This window comes from Electrona antarctica, assembly GCF_951216825.1.
Source record: "Electrona antarctica genome assembly, chromosome: 8".
Classification (NCBI taxonomy): domain Eukaryota; kingdom Metazoa; phylum Chordata; class Actinopteri; order Myctophiformes; family Myctophidae; genus Electrona; species Electrona antarctica.
The window spans coordinates 54043338-54056581 of record NC_136789.1 but is presented as its reverse complement, the minus strand read 5'-3'; the positions used below and the strand labels follow the sequence as shown (position 1 = coordinate 54056581).

Genomic DNA, 13244 nt, shown 5'->3' with positions numbered 1-13244 from the left:
AAACACACAAGGCCTCTAAAACACACAAGGCCTCTAAAACACACAAGGCCTCTAAAACACACAAGGCCTCTAAAACACACAAGGCCTCTAAAACACACAAGGCCTCTAAAACACACAAGGCCTCTAAAACACACAAGGCCTCTAAAACACACAAGGCCTCTAAAACACACAAGGCCTCTAAAACACACAAGGCCTCTAAAACACACAAGGCCTCTAAAACACACAAGGCCTCTAAAACACACAAGGCCTCTAAAACACACAAGGCCTCTAAAACACACAAGGCCTCTAAAATACACAAGGCCTCTAAAACACACAAGGCCTCTAAAACACACAAGGCCTCTAAAACACACAAGGCCTCTAAAACACACAAGGCCTCTAAAACACACAAGGCCTCTAAAACACACAAGGCCTCTAAAACACACAAGGCCTCTAAAACACACAAGGCCTCTAAAACACACAAGGCCTCTAAAACACACAAGGCCTCTAAAACACACAAGGCCTCTAAAACACACAAGGCCTCTAAAACACACAAGGCCTCTAAAACACACAAGGCCTCTAAAACACACAAGGCCTCTAAAACACACAAGGCCTCTAAAACACACAAGGCCTCTAAAACACACAAGGCCTCTAAAACACACAAGGCCTCTAAAACACACAAGGCCTCTAAAACACACAAGGCCTCTAAAACACACAAGGCCTCTAAAACACACAAGGCCTCTAAAACACACAAGGCCTCTAAAACACACAAGGCCTCTAAAACACACAAGGCCTCTAAAACACACAAGGCCTCTAAAACACACAAGGGGGGGTTGTGTCATTTCCAGAGCACACTTTCTCGCTCGCTCTCTCTCTGTCTCCCTCTCTCTGTTTCTGTCTATCTCCCTCTCTCTGTTTCTGTCTGTCTCTCTCCGTTTCTGTCTGTCTCTCTCTGTTTCTGTCTGTCTCCCTCTCTCCGTTTCTGTCTGTCTCTCTCTGTTTCTGTCTGTCTCTCTCTCTCTGTTTCTGTCTGTCTCCCTCTCTCTGTTTCTGTCTGTCTCTCTCTGTTTCTGTCTGTCTCTCTCTGTTTCTGTCTGTATCCCTCTCTCTGTTTCTGTCTGTCTCCCTCTCTCTGTTTCTGTCTGTCTCTCTCTGTTTCTGTCTGTCTCTCTCTGTTTCTGTCTGTATCCCTCTCTCTGTTTCTGTCTGTCTCTCTCTGTTTCTGTCTGTATCCCTCTCTCTGTTTCTGTCTGTCTCTCTCTGTTTCTGTCTGTCTCTCTCTCTCTGTTTCTGTCTGTCTCCCTCTCTCTGTTTCTGTCTGTCTCTCTCTGTTTCTGTCTGTCTCTCTCTGTTTCTGTCTGTATCCCTCTCTCTGTTTCTGTCTGTATCCCTCTCTCTGTTTCTGTCTGTCTCTCTCTGTTTCTGTCTGTCTGTCTCTCTCTGTTTCTGTCTGTCTGTCTCTCTCTGTTTCTGTCTGTCTGTCTCTCTCTGTTTCTGTCTGTCTGTCTCTCTCTGTTTCTGTCTGTCTCTCTCTGTTTGTCTGTCTGTCTCTCTCTGTTTGTCTGTCTCCCTCTCTCTGTTTCTGTCTGTCTCCCTCTCTCTGTTTCTGTCTGTCTCCCTCTCTCTGTTTCTGTCTGTCTCTCTCTCTCTGTTTCTGTCTGTCTCCCTCTCTCTGTTTCTGTCTGTCTCCCTCTCTCCGTTTCTGTCTGTCTCCCTCTCTCTGTTTCTGTCTGTCTCCCTCTCTCTGTTTCTGTCTGTCTCCCTCTCTCTGTTTGTCTGTCTCCCTCTCTCTGTTTCTGTCTGTCTCCCTCTCTCTGTTTCTGTCTGTCTCCCTCTCTCTGTTTCTGTCTGTATCCCTCTCTCTGTTTCTGTCTGTCTCTCTCTCTCAGTTTCTGTCTGTCTCCCTCTCTCAGTTTCTGTCTGTCTCCCTCTCTCAGTTTCTGTCTGTCTCCCTCTCTCAGTTTCTGTCTGTCTCCCTCTCTCTGTTTCTGTCTGTCTCCCTCTCTCTGTTTCTGTCTGTCTCCCTCTCTCTGTTTCTGTCTGTCTCCCTCTCTCTGTTTGTCTGTCTCCCTCTCTCTGTTTCTGTCTGTCTCCCTCTCTCTGTTTCTGTCTGTCTCCCTCTCTCTGTTTCTGCCTGTATCCCTCTCTCTGTTTGTCTGTCTCCCTCTCTCTGTTTCTGTCTGTCTCCCTCTCTCTGTTTCTGTCTGTCTCCCTCTCTCTGTTTCTGCCTGTATCCCTCTCTCTGTTTGTCTGTCTCCCTCTCTCTGTTTCTGTCTGTCTCCCTCTCTCTGTTTCTGTCTGTCTCTCTCTGTTTCTGTCTGTCTCAATTTACAATTTACAATTTAGGCATTTAGCAGACGCTCTTAATCCAGAGCGACTTACATTAAGCAATAACAAAAAGCATGGCATACATCACATGTATAAAAAGTAGTTATCATGAATCATGCGTAAACTAAGAACGTAACAGTGGAGTATCTATGTAAACTATACATACTATACTATATAATATATTATACATGTGTACTATAAAGTGCTATGACTACATAAAGTGCAATTCTAGAGCTGTCTACATAACAAGCTATAAGTCTGTTTAAAATACTATCTAAGTCTACATAATGTGCTATCTAAGGGGCTAGGCTAGGGCAAGTGCTACGGGCCATGGTGGAGTCTGAAGAGGTGGGTTTTCAGACTACGGCGGAAGATTGGGAGTGAGGCTGCAGTTCTGACTGCAATGGGAAGTGCATTCCATAGTTTTGGAGCCAGAAGGGAGAAGAGTTTGGGACGTGTGGAGCGTTGTCCCGGCGTTTTTAGTGAAGGTACCTCCAGCTTCCCTGCGTTGGCTGATCTGAGTGAGCGGGAGGGTTTGTAGGGTACGATCATACTTGTGAGATATGGGGGGGCCATGCCTTTGGTTGCTTTGAATGCCAACATCAGAGTTTTGTATTCTGTTTCTGTCTGTCTCCCTCTCTCTGTTTCTGTCTGTCTCCCTCTCTCTGTTTCTGTCTGTCTCCCTCTCTCTGTTTCTGTCTGTATCCCTCTCTCTGTTTCTGTCTGTCTCTCTGTTTCTGTCTGTCTCTCTCTGTTTCTGTCTGTCTGTCTCTCTCTGTTTGTCTGTCTCCCTCTCTCTGTTTCTGTCTGTATCCCTCTCTCCGTTTCTTTCTGTCTCTCTCTGTTTCTGTCTGTCTCCCTCTCTCTGTTTCTGTCTGTCTCCCTCTCTCTGTTTCTGTCTGTATCCCTCTCTCTGTTTCTGTCTGTCTCCCTCTCTCTGTTTCTGTCTGTCTCTCTCTGTTTCTGTCTGTCTCCCTCTCTCTGTTTCTGTCTCCCTCTCTCTGTTTCTGTCTGTCTGTCTCTCTCTGTTTCTGTCTGTCTCTCTCTGTTTCTGTCTGTCTCCCTCTCTCTGTTTCTGTCTGTCTCTCTCTGTTTCTGTCTGTCTGTCTCTCTCTGTTTGTCTGTCTCCCTCTCTCCGTTTCTTTCTGTCTCTCTCTGTTTCTGTCTGTCTCCCTCTCTCCGTTTCTGTCTGTCTCTCTCTGTTTCTGTCTGTCTCCCTCTCTCTGTTTCTTTCTGTCTCTCTCTGTTTCTGTCTGTCTCCCTCTCTCTGTTTCTGTCTGTCTCTCTCTGTTTCTGTCTGTCTCCCTCTCTCCGTTTCTGTCTGTCTCTCTCTGTTTCTGTCTGTCTCCCTCTCTCTGTTTCTGTCTCTCTCTGTTTCTGTCTGTCTGTCTCTCTCTGTTTGTCTGTCTCCCTCTCTCTGTTTCTGTCTGTCTCCCTCTCTCTGTTTCTGTCTGTCTCCCTCTCTCAGTTTCTGTCTGTCTCCCTCTCTCTGTTTCTGTCTGTATCCCTCTCTCTGTTTGTCTGTCTCCCTCTCTCTGTTTCTGTCTGTCTCTCTCTGTTTCTGTCTGTCTCCCTCTCTCAGTTTCTGTCTGTCTCTCTCTGTTTCTGTCTGTCTCCCTCTCTCTGTTTCTTTCTGTCTCTCTCTGTTTCTGTCTGTCTCCCTCTCTCTGTTTCTGTCTGTCTCCCTCTCTCTGTTTCTGTCTGTATCCCTCTCTCTGTTTCTGTCTGTCTTCCTCTCTCTGTTTCTGTCTGTCTCCCTCTCTCTTTTAACCTGACTCCGCCAGATGGGGCAGCCAATCAGCCAATCAGCAGCAGCTAGAGGCGGGATCAAGGCAGCACTGTGTATGCCTTGATCCCGCCTCTAGCTGCCGCTGATTGGTCAGGCCGTTTTGTGGCCGGGCATCAAGTCTGAGCCTGAGAGTTCCCAGATGGGAGCAGGAGGGGGGAACCCAGTGTACTCTCTGCTGCCCCATCTGGCGGAGTCAGGTTATCTCTCTTTCTCTCTCTCTTTCTCTCAGTCTGTCTCTGTTTCTCCCTCTCTCCATTTCTCTCTCCGTCTTCCTCTCTCTCTCTCTTTCCACCCCTCACTCTCTCTCTCTCTCTGTCTCTGTCTCTGTCTGTCTCCGTCTCTCTCTCTTTCTCTCTCTCCCTCCACCCCTCACTCCCTCTCTCTGTCTCTGTCTCTCCCTCCGTCTCTCTCTCTCTCTCCCTCCACCCCTCACTCCCTCCCTCCCTCTCTCTGTCTCCCTCTCTCTGTCTCTGTCTCTCCCTCCATCTCTCTCTCTCTCTCTCTCTGCACCACCTTCTCTTCCCTGCTGTAGGACAGATGGAGCAGATGCAACCAGCGGGGAGAAGACATGTCTTTCTGCTGCCCAGGAATGTGAGTGCGGTGTTGATGCAGCCCAGCCTGGGCTGGCTGGCTGGCTGGCTGGCTGGCTGCTGAGCTCATATTTCTGGCTGACAAAAACACACGCATACCGCACACCACTTCCACAGCAAGCTGCACACAGTCAAGAGAGGAGCTATATACAGTACGCTTACTACTAAAAGGGCCGGGGGGGGGGGGGGGGGTGGTCATCATCAGTATTCTGGGGCTGTAACGTTTTGGTGGCGAGAATCAGGTTCAGGTTCATTTATTAGTTTGTCCCCGAGGGGCGATTTGTTGTACAGCAAAACATCATAACAGGCAAACAAAATAAATCACATAGAATACACATGGTACAGTTGGGTGCCACCGATATTGTCCCTTATCATTTGACCCATTTAGGCCTGACCTCAAAACTTTTAAAAATCCTTCTAAATCCTCCAGTTTTCTGAAATAAATATTTTCACGATTTTTCAAAAATAGCAGACCTACAAGCTCGTAGCGCGCCACTCGGTGGCGCGCTATGAGCTTGTAGATCTGCTATTTTTCAATAGCTAAATTATAACATAATGTTTAAAACACCAAAAGGGGTTCACGCCCAAAATGGGTTAACTGTCCTTTTGCGCAGATCACGCAAACCTCAGCAAAAAGAAAAGGACAATATCGATGGCCTCCAACTGTACACATAAAAACAATAAAACAGGAAGTCAGTTCAAGTTATCAGTATAGAGCGTCGCAGTCCCGCCCCCTTTCATGACGACACCAGGCCCAGGAAATGCTTCCCAATGCATTTTTCCCATAGACATTTCCAATGCATTTTTCCCATAGACATTTCTATTAGTATTTATTTAAAGACGGTTACGCCACGGACAAAGCCAACTGGAGTCGTGACAACTCATGACAACACAAACTATATTTTGGACCAAACAAATAATTACAAAGAAGAAAAACAACAAAAAAAGGGTTGTAACCTGCCGTTTTTTTCTTCTTTCTAATTATTTGTTCGGCCCAAAAAAAATGTGTTTGTTGTCATGATTTGTCACGACAAGAGTTGGCTTTGTCCGCGGCGTAAACGTCTTTAAATAAATACTTTCTGAAAAGTCTATGAGGAAAATGAACGGAGAATAATTTCCTGGGCCCTGGTAGGGGGCGGGACTGCGACGCTCTATTGCATTGGAATTCATCATCACTTGCAAGAACAGTTGTATATTAAAAAAGAATAGCCGATCTAACAAGCAAGACGACATGACGCTTTGACACGATCAGCTTATAGATGATGGGAAATCAATGTGTTTTTTTTAACATTTCTGGAGTCTTTGAATTTTTTTTGGGGGGGGGTATGCAAGTGTATCTTGTAAAAGCAAAGCCTGGGCCGCTGGCGTAGCGGTCCGGGCACCTAGCCTGCAAATGCCAGCCTGATGGCGTGTCGTGGGTTCAAATCCCGATCCAAACGTCCTTTTCAGCGTGTCACTCCCCATCTCTTTCTCTCTCTTCGTTTCCCGTCAGTCTACTGTCCTATCAATACAAATTGTGTGAAGTGAAGGGCGCTCTTATCATCATACATCATCCAATAATACAATGAATATACTTCCGTATGAATTCATTTGTCAACTTATGTTATCTTTTAACCATGATACAATGTTTAAAGAAATATTCAATGTATTTAATAAGCCCCGAGCTGAGTTGCACTGTGTTTAGAAGAGTCGATTTGCTCGTCCACATATGATTCCACAAATTCTCCCTTCATTGTCAATGGCAAATGTGACACGTGACAGGACGAAAAGCTGTATATAGGAGGGGCTGGCATCCCTCAAAAATCACTTTCCGGCCAGTCACAATTGGCGTCCTCACTTTTCTGTAATTCCGGCCAATCACAATTGCCGTCTTCAATTTTCTGCCCTGACTTTTTTATCAGGACCAGGAGGAGTTATTAAAGCAATAAGCCACAAGAGGTCTCAGGTTACCGGGTATTTTATAATGGCTGAGAGGCGTAGTGAGACACGACGCGTAGTGGAGTGTCTCCGACCCTTTCAGCCGGTACCCGAGGTCCCGGTAAGCTGGGACCTCGAGTGGCTTATTGCTTTTCTAAACGGTTACAAACATATAGCAATATTAACCTCAAAACTATTCCTAATTCACAAAAGTAGCTACACTTTGCGCCCACCAGAGCGAGCCACACTTCCTTGTTTTTACTCAGACGGGAGAATAGGAGGCGCTTGATGTTTTTACGAGGCCGCCCGGAGCCACACATTCACAGTCATATGAGCGCGGGTGGTGCCGCACGGCCAGTGTTTGTAAGGTACCGGTAATCAAGTGCTCCCCTTCCCCAGTTCAGCTACAGAGCTGAGGGATCAATGTAACGCAGCTGGGAATGATATAAAGTGATTGAAGGTGTGGATTATCGTGAGATTTACCATGGCAACCAGCCAATCAAAAATCAAGTATTAGGGACCAACCGTTTTAGAACTATACTTTGAACTCAAGTACCGAGGTTGCAGTACTTTGTATGGGCGATGGTTTACAAAGTCCAGAGAGGTTTTAAGTGGTTTTAACACAACCTCCTCCCCGCTGCTGTTCTCTCGTCGGGTCGTGCAGGCAGCTAGCTATAAGGGGAGACATTATTCTCGCAGCCTGGCCCCTCCAGGCAATTACACACACACACACACACGGAAAGGAAAACACTGCATCTGCATGTTTTCACTAAATGGAAAACAGCCAAAGCCACAGAGATTACGTCCCCTGCAATTTAGAGCCCATTCACACTGGTCCCTTTGAAAGACTGCCCGGCCCAGATGGACCGAACAAGACAAAGATTACTTGTACGCTTAAAAAGAAGGAAGGGGGGGAGACCTGTAAGGGTCCATTGTCCCAACCGCCAGGAGTCACAGTAAAGCCTCAGGAGTTCTGCTGCCTTTAAATGTCACAGCTACTCCTGCGTGTTCGTCTTATTTATTCCTCCTATGTTAATCCTTTTCAGGATTAAAATTCAAGCTCAAAGCTCAAAGCACGGAGCTTTGCACCGCGCTTCAAGCTTGTAGATCTGCTACTTTTGATGCTTTTGTGTGTATCAAGTATCAAATAGGACATTCGTTTAGGAAAAAAAAGACAAGAAGTGAAACAATGGAGACAAGAGGTTTCTGCCCGACAACAGCAATAAGTATACATTCAGCCTGAGGTAGGAGGTGTATATATATATATATATATATATATATATATATATATCTTATGTGGATTCCATAAACAGGACATCTCTTTATTACATACTGTACCGTAGTCCGAATTTGTACTGGGGGGGGAAACTTATGGCAAACGTAATGGTCAGGGCACCACGTTTATAAGTGAGGCTGCGGTTGTGTTTTGACCGTTGTTTGGAAACCATTGCTGTATAATATTGGCTTGACGTTGAAGCCAATGCGTCAGTGCTTCCACAGGCAGGCTCAATGTGGGCCTTGGCTCTGGTCTGGCGGCACGTAGACACCAGGAAGCTGTTCAAATCTAACTTCAGGAACTGGCTACCTCCCCTCAGAAAAGAGATCTCTGGACGTCAAACTAGAAATGGAGACGACCTGGACACCCCATCATGCAGAACCGAGAGATACAGAAAATCACCAATCCCATATATGTGTGGACTTTTAAATGATAGTGGATTTTAGATTTGTGTTTTACACCATTTGCATTTTTAGATAGGCTATTGCATTTTAGATTTGAAGTTTTATATTTGTGATCGGCAAAATAATTCAGTGTTTTTAATGGCACCTGTCTTGTAAAACCTGTGATAATGCTGAAAGTTGAATAAAACATAAACACACTAGACAGCATGCACTCCCCCCAAAAACCATCAGTCCTTTTTTTAGCCCATTTAGGCCCGACCTCAAAATTTAAAAAAAATTATTCAAAATCCTCCAGTTTTCTGAAATAAATATTTTCACGATTTTTCAAAAATAGCAGACCTACAAGCTCGTAGCGCGCCACTCGGTGGCGCGCTATGAGCTTGTAGATCTGCTATTTTTCCAATAGCTAAATTATAACAATGTTTAAAACACCAAAAGGGGTTCCCCGCCCAAAATGGGTTAGTAGCAGTGCTAATGCAGCCCCCAGAGCTGCATTAGCAGATACTAAAACTGCTAAAACACTTTAAGCTTTTTCGGGGGACATGTCATTATAGGAACACATTTTCAAAAGAATGTTCTAAAAATACAGAAGACTGCGGATCTTACAAGCTCACAACGTGTCACAATTGCGAAGCGTTGTGAGCTCGCAGATCGGCCACTTCAAAGACTTGAATCAAATCGGTTCCGATTTTCTTTCCAGGCAGTCACGGGGCGGATTCTTGCGTCTACGTCTACGAGTATTAACGGCCAACGAGCTCCGAGTTCTCCCCGAAGAACAGCGAACCCATGTTTCCGACAACGTGTGGTCTGATGATTTCTATTCTCTTTGGTTTTGTTTTTTTTGGGGGGGGGGGGGTTCAGTACAAATTAGCCCATTCTGGACTGGAACCCCTTTTTGGTGTTTTAACTAAGCATTATGTTATACTTTAGCTATTGAAAAATAGCAGATCTACAAGCTCATAGCGCGCCACCGAGTGGCGCGCTACGAGCTTGTAGGTCTGCTATTTTTGGAAAAATCGTGAAAATGCGGCACACATCTTTGAATATATATTCTTTCAGAAGACTTTTTTGTTTTTAATTTCGATGTCAGGCCTAAATGGGTTAGGGCACTCATGCAGCAACGAGCCAAGTAGCATGAAGTAGCTGCTTGTTCTGTTCTCCATTCACCGTGTTTACGTTTGCGGTGCTCCTGCTTTTATCCTGGCGTACTGGTAACACACGCTGGTTGGCTACCAAAGTGAGAGACCCTGTTGGAATCGTGGTGGGAAAAAAATAATAATCACGAGCGAATCCTGGAATACGCCGGGTTTCCATATACTGTTGCTGGACCTGCACAGAACCAACTGCATTCGCGGTCCTTTCCATAATGCAGGGAACCACCAGGTCCCGATACGTTTTTTGGACACATTATGAGTTATTGTAGAGGTGCTCCGATTTTCACTCCAACTGGCTCAATCAGAGAAACTGATCTTTTATACCGTTTAAGTGGTATAAAAGTCAATCAGATATGTACGTAGTAGTATATCGTTTTGCATCTTTGTGACAGGCCTAAACATTCGCCCCTTCCTCCCCACACACAGGGACAATTTTGAGGTGGTGACAGACAGACAGACAGACAGACAGACAGACAGACAGACAGACAGACAGACAGACAGACAGACAGACAGACAGACAGACAGACAGACAGACAGACAGACAGGCAGACGGTAAACAAGCCCTGGAGCATCCGCCTTTGACTCAAATCAGCCTTGGCTCTTTTTGTGCTGAACAACTAAACGGTGACGTGTAAAGTCTGTGACTACTACTGATTGATCAGAGAATGCTCACTCACAGCTGTGTCAGCACAGAAAGATTTAAAAAAAAAATGCGGAACACACATTTTAGTTTGCGGGTCGTGCCCGTTACGCCTCGTTTGTTTTTCATATTGCTATTTATGTGTCCGTGAGGAAGGTTGTGTTTTAATTGCTGGTGTTAGAAATGTGGTTTGATTAAGATTGCAATTAGCTTTGCCAGAGATTCCACCGCGAAGCACCAGGAACCAACCGAAAACGGGGCGGCAGCGGCTCAGGAGGTAGAGCGGCCCGCTTGGGAACCGGAAGGTTCCCACATCTTCCCAACCTGCTCCCGGACCCCCCCCCCCCCCCCAGAAGGTAATATACATAGTAAAGCGCTGTGGATAAAAGGCGCTGTATAAATGCACCATTTACCATTTTAACTACAAAGACGAGGGAGGGGGTACTATTTCGTTTTGAAACGGGAGTCATAACAGATCACCTGACCCCGCCTCAGAAACTCATCTTGTTCTGTTGCTTAGTTGCCTTCAGGATAGAAAAGATAAAGTTTCACATACTGTACACCCATAAATCTGACTACCTAATATTCCGACCATAGAGCCCCATACTAACCCTATCCATAACCGCATGCGGAAGCCACGGGTGAGTCTTAAATATCGCCTAGGGCGACATCGGACGACCCCTTAGTTTATAATTTGTACAGTTTATTTTTAGAAAGGGGTCCTTTGGTTCCATTTGAAGTAGGCTAAGGCTACACTCGCAGTTATAGAGACCCAGCTCCCAGACCCAACTTTGAGAATAGATTAACGGCAATATTTTTTTTATCGCGCGATAAGAGTCTCGCGTTAACGCAGCACGTTAACGCCGCGGTGTTAAGGTGCTGACGTCGGTGACCACCGACGTCATGTTGTAGTTTTCGGTGGTCACCTCTTCACCGAAAACTGGACTATGAATAGGCTTTTAACCGGCCACGTTGTCGGACTAACGGAATGTCGGAGTAACAACAACATGTGCCCCCCAGAAGAAATCCCAGGTAGGACATACGGCTTACGAATTACAGCTTTAAATTTGACATGCTCAGCGTCTAAAAGTTGCGAAATATGTACCACAGATAAGGAAATCAGCTAAAACAAACCACAAAAACGAAATTAGTTTGATCCAACACATTTAATTCACACTATATATATAAATCATCCTGGTTCAACTGCAGCCTTATGCAGTTGCGGGGGCAAAGCTCTCAAATCAATACATCGCAACTAGGGCTGTGAATCTTTGGGTGTCTCACGATTCCATTCCGATTCTTGGGGTCACGATTCGATTCAAAAGCATTTTTTTTCCAGATTCAAAACGATGATGATTCTCGATTCAATACATAGGATTTCATCACAATCTACTCCAGCCAACTGAAGTGACTATACTACAGTAACTTGAAAATGACTGAATACATGATGTTTACTGTGATTAGGGTAAGCTTACATTTCATATCACAAACACCATGTAGTGAAAACTCCTGTAACTGTAACCAGAATAAAATAAAAAAATTAAATAAATAACGGGAATCGCGATTCTAATTCGAATCGATGTTGTAGTTTGTAGATCGGCTACGTGTATGTTTGAGGACACGACACTTCCTAAGTGAGAGGCCCCATTTTAACCCATTTAGACCCGAGGACGATTCTACGAATGTCTTCTAAATCCTGACAGTTTTCTGACAAACCTCATGTTTCTAGGTCAGTCGTCCTCAAACATTGTCATGTCAAGGACCCCCAAAAACTGGCCGCTGACCCCCATCTGAAAATATGTTGTTCCAGGGACTCCCCTGAGTTAAAATTGTTCGCTCTGAAAGAATATATATTCAAAGATTTGCATCACATTTTCACAATTTAAAAAAAATAGCAGATCTACAAGCTCATAGCGCGGCACTCGGTGCAGCGCTATGAGCTTGTAGATCTGCTATTGTTCAACAGATAACATACTGCTTAAGACACCAGAAGGGGTTCCCGTTCAGAATGGGTTAAGCAACAAGGGGTGGTGTTAGTGGTGGCGGGTGGCGATGGAGAGAGAGAGAGAGAGAGAGAGAGAGGGAGAGAGAGAGAGGGAGAGGCTGGGGGAGCAGCCTGTGGGAACACATTTTTTGGGGTAAGTGTGATCATTCTGCGGCTCCACTTTTTTTTTGGCATGAGAGCTAGTTCACTGAGGCTCACATGGGACTCTCCGTTCCACACCACAGAAAGTGAGCTCACCCCCAAAACGCCTCATTCCTCTGTCCCAGCAGCACTCACATTTTAGTCTGAGGAACAAGTAGGCCTTGTGATGATTGTTGTGAAGCAGTAATACGTTGTTATAATTATACAGCGTTATGATTCTGGACTTTTACTTGAAACAGAGTATGGTTGCATTTTCTATTGTCTAATAAAATAATCAAAGTGGTGCAAAGTAATTAAGTACATATATTGTACGTACGTACGTACGTACGTACGAGTATTTCCCATTTCCAGTACTTTTACTTCTACTCCACTACATCTCAAATACGCAAATACTGTACTTTTTTCTACTACTTTTTATTTGAAAACTTTGATTATAATTACAAAGCATACATTAACCACATCAGCCCTATACACATTTTGGCCATTTTCAAAATGTTTTTTTTTACTGAAACGGGACATTCTGCACATTTTGAATTCCAGACTTGTACTTGCAGTGATACTTTTACTCAAAAAACATTGAGTACTTTTGTCCACCACTGGTCTATGTTGCAGAGACATGTGGAGAGAACGTTCTTCCTTCATGGTCAAGTACAAAGTTACAAACCACGTAACTGTCATTTACTGGGGGAAAAAAGGTCTATGTTTACAGTTAGGCTGTGGCCAAAGTTGTGAATAGACAGTGACGTAATGACGCCGGTATGGTCCTTGAAAAAAAAAAAAAACCCCGTCTTTTACATTCTATATATGTGGCTTACTTTTTAAACATTGCCAAAAGTACAGTGAAACAGCCCGGTCACTTTTACGGCATTTGACACGCTGACAAAATGTATTTAGTTGCGCACTAGGGTAAAAAAATAATCAAACGGCAGCTGCGAATGGTTGTGGCGATTATAAAATATGGTCCGTGAAGTCACAGAATGCATACGTCAGACTGCAGGACTGAAGCAATCAAACAGTAGGCGAA

The 13244-nt window shown here is 44.8% G+C and overlaps 1 protein-coding gene across 1 annotated transcript in view; it reads right to left on the bottom strand.

The window, feature by feature from the left end:
* The window catches only part of LOC306927458 (transmembrane protein 47-like), a 35647-nt gene that overhangs the window by 6722 nt on the left and 15681 nt on the right, over positions 1 to 13244 (bottom strand). The gene's annotated exons all lie outside the window — the stretch shown is intronic.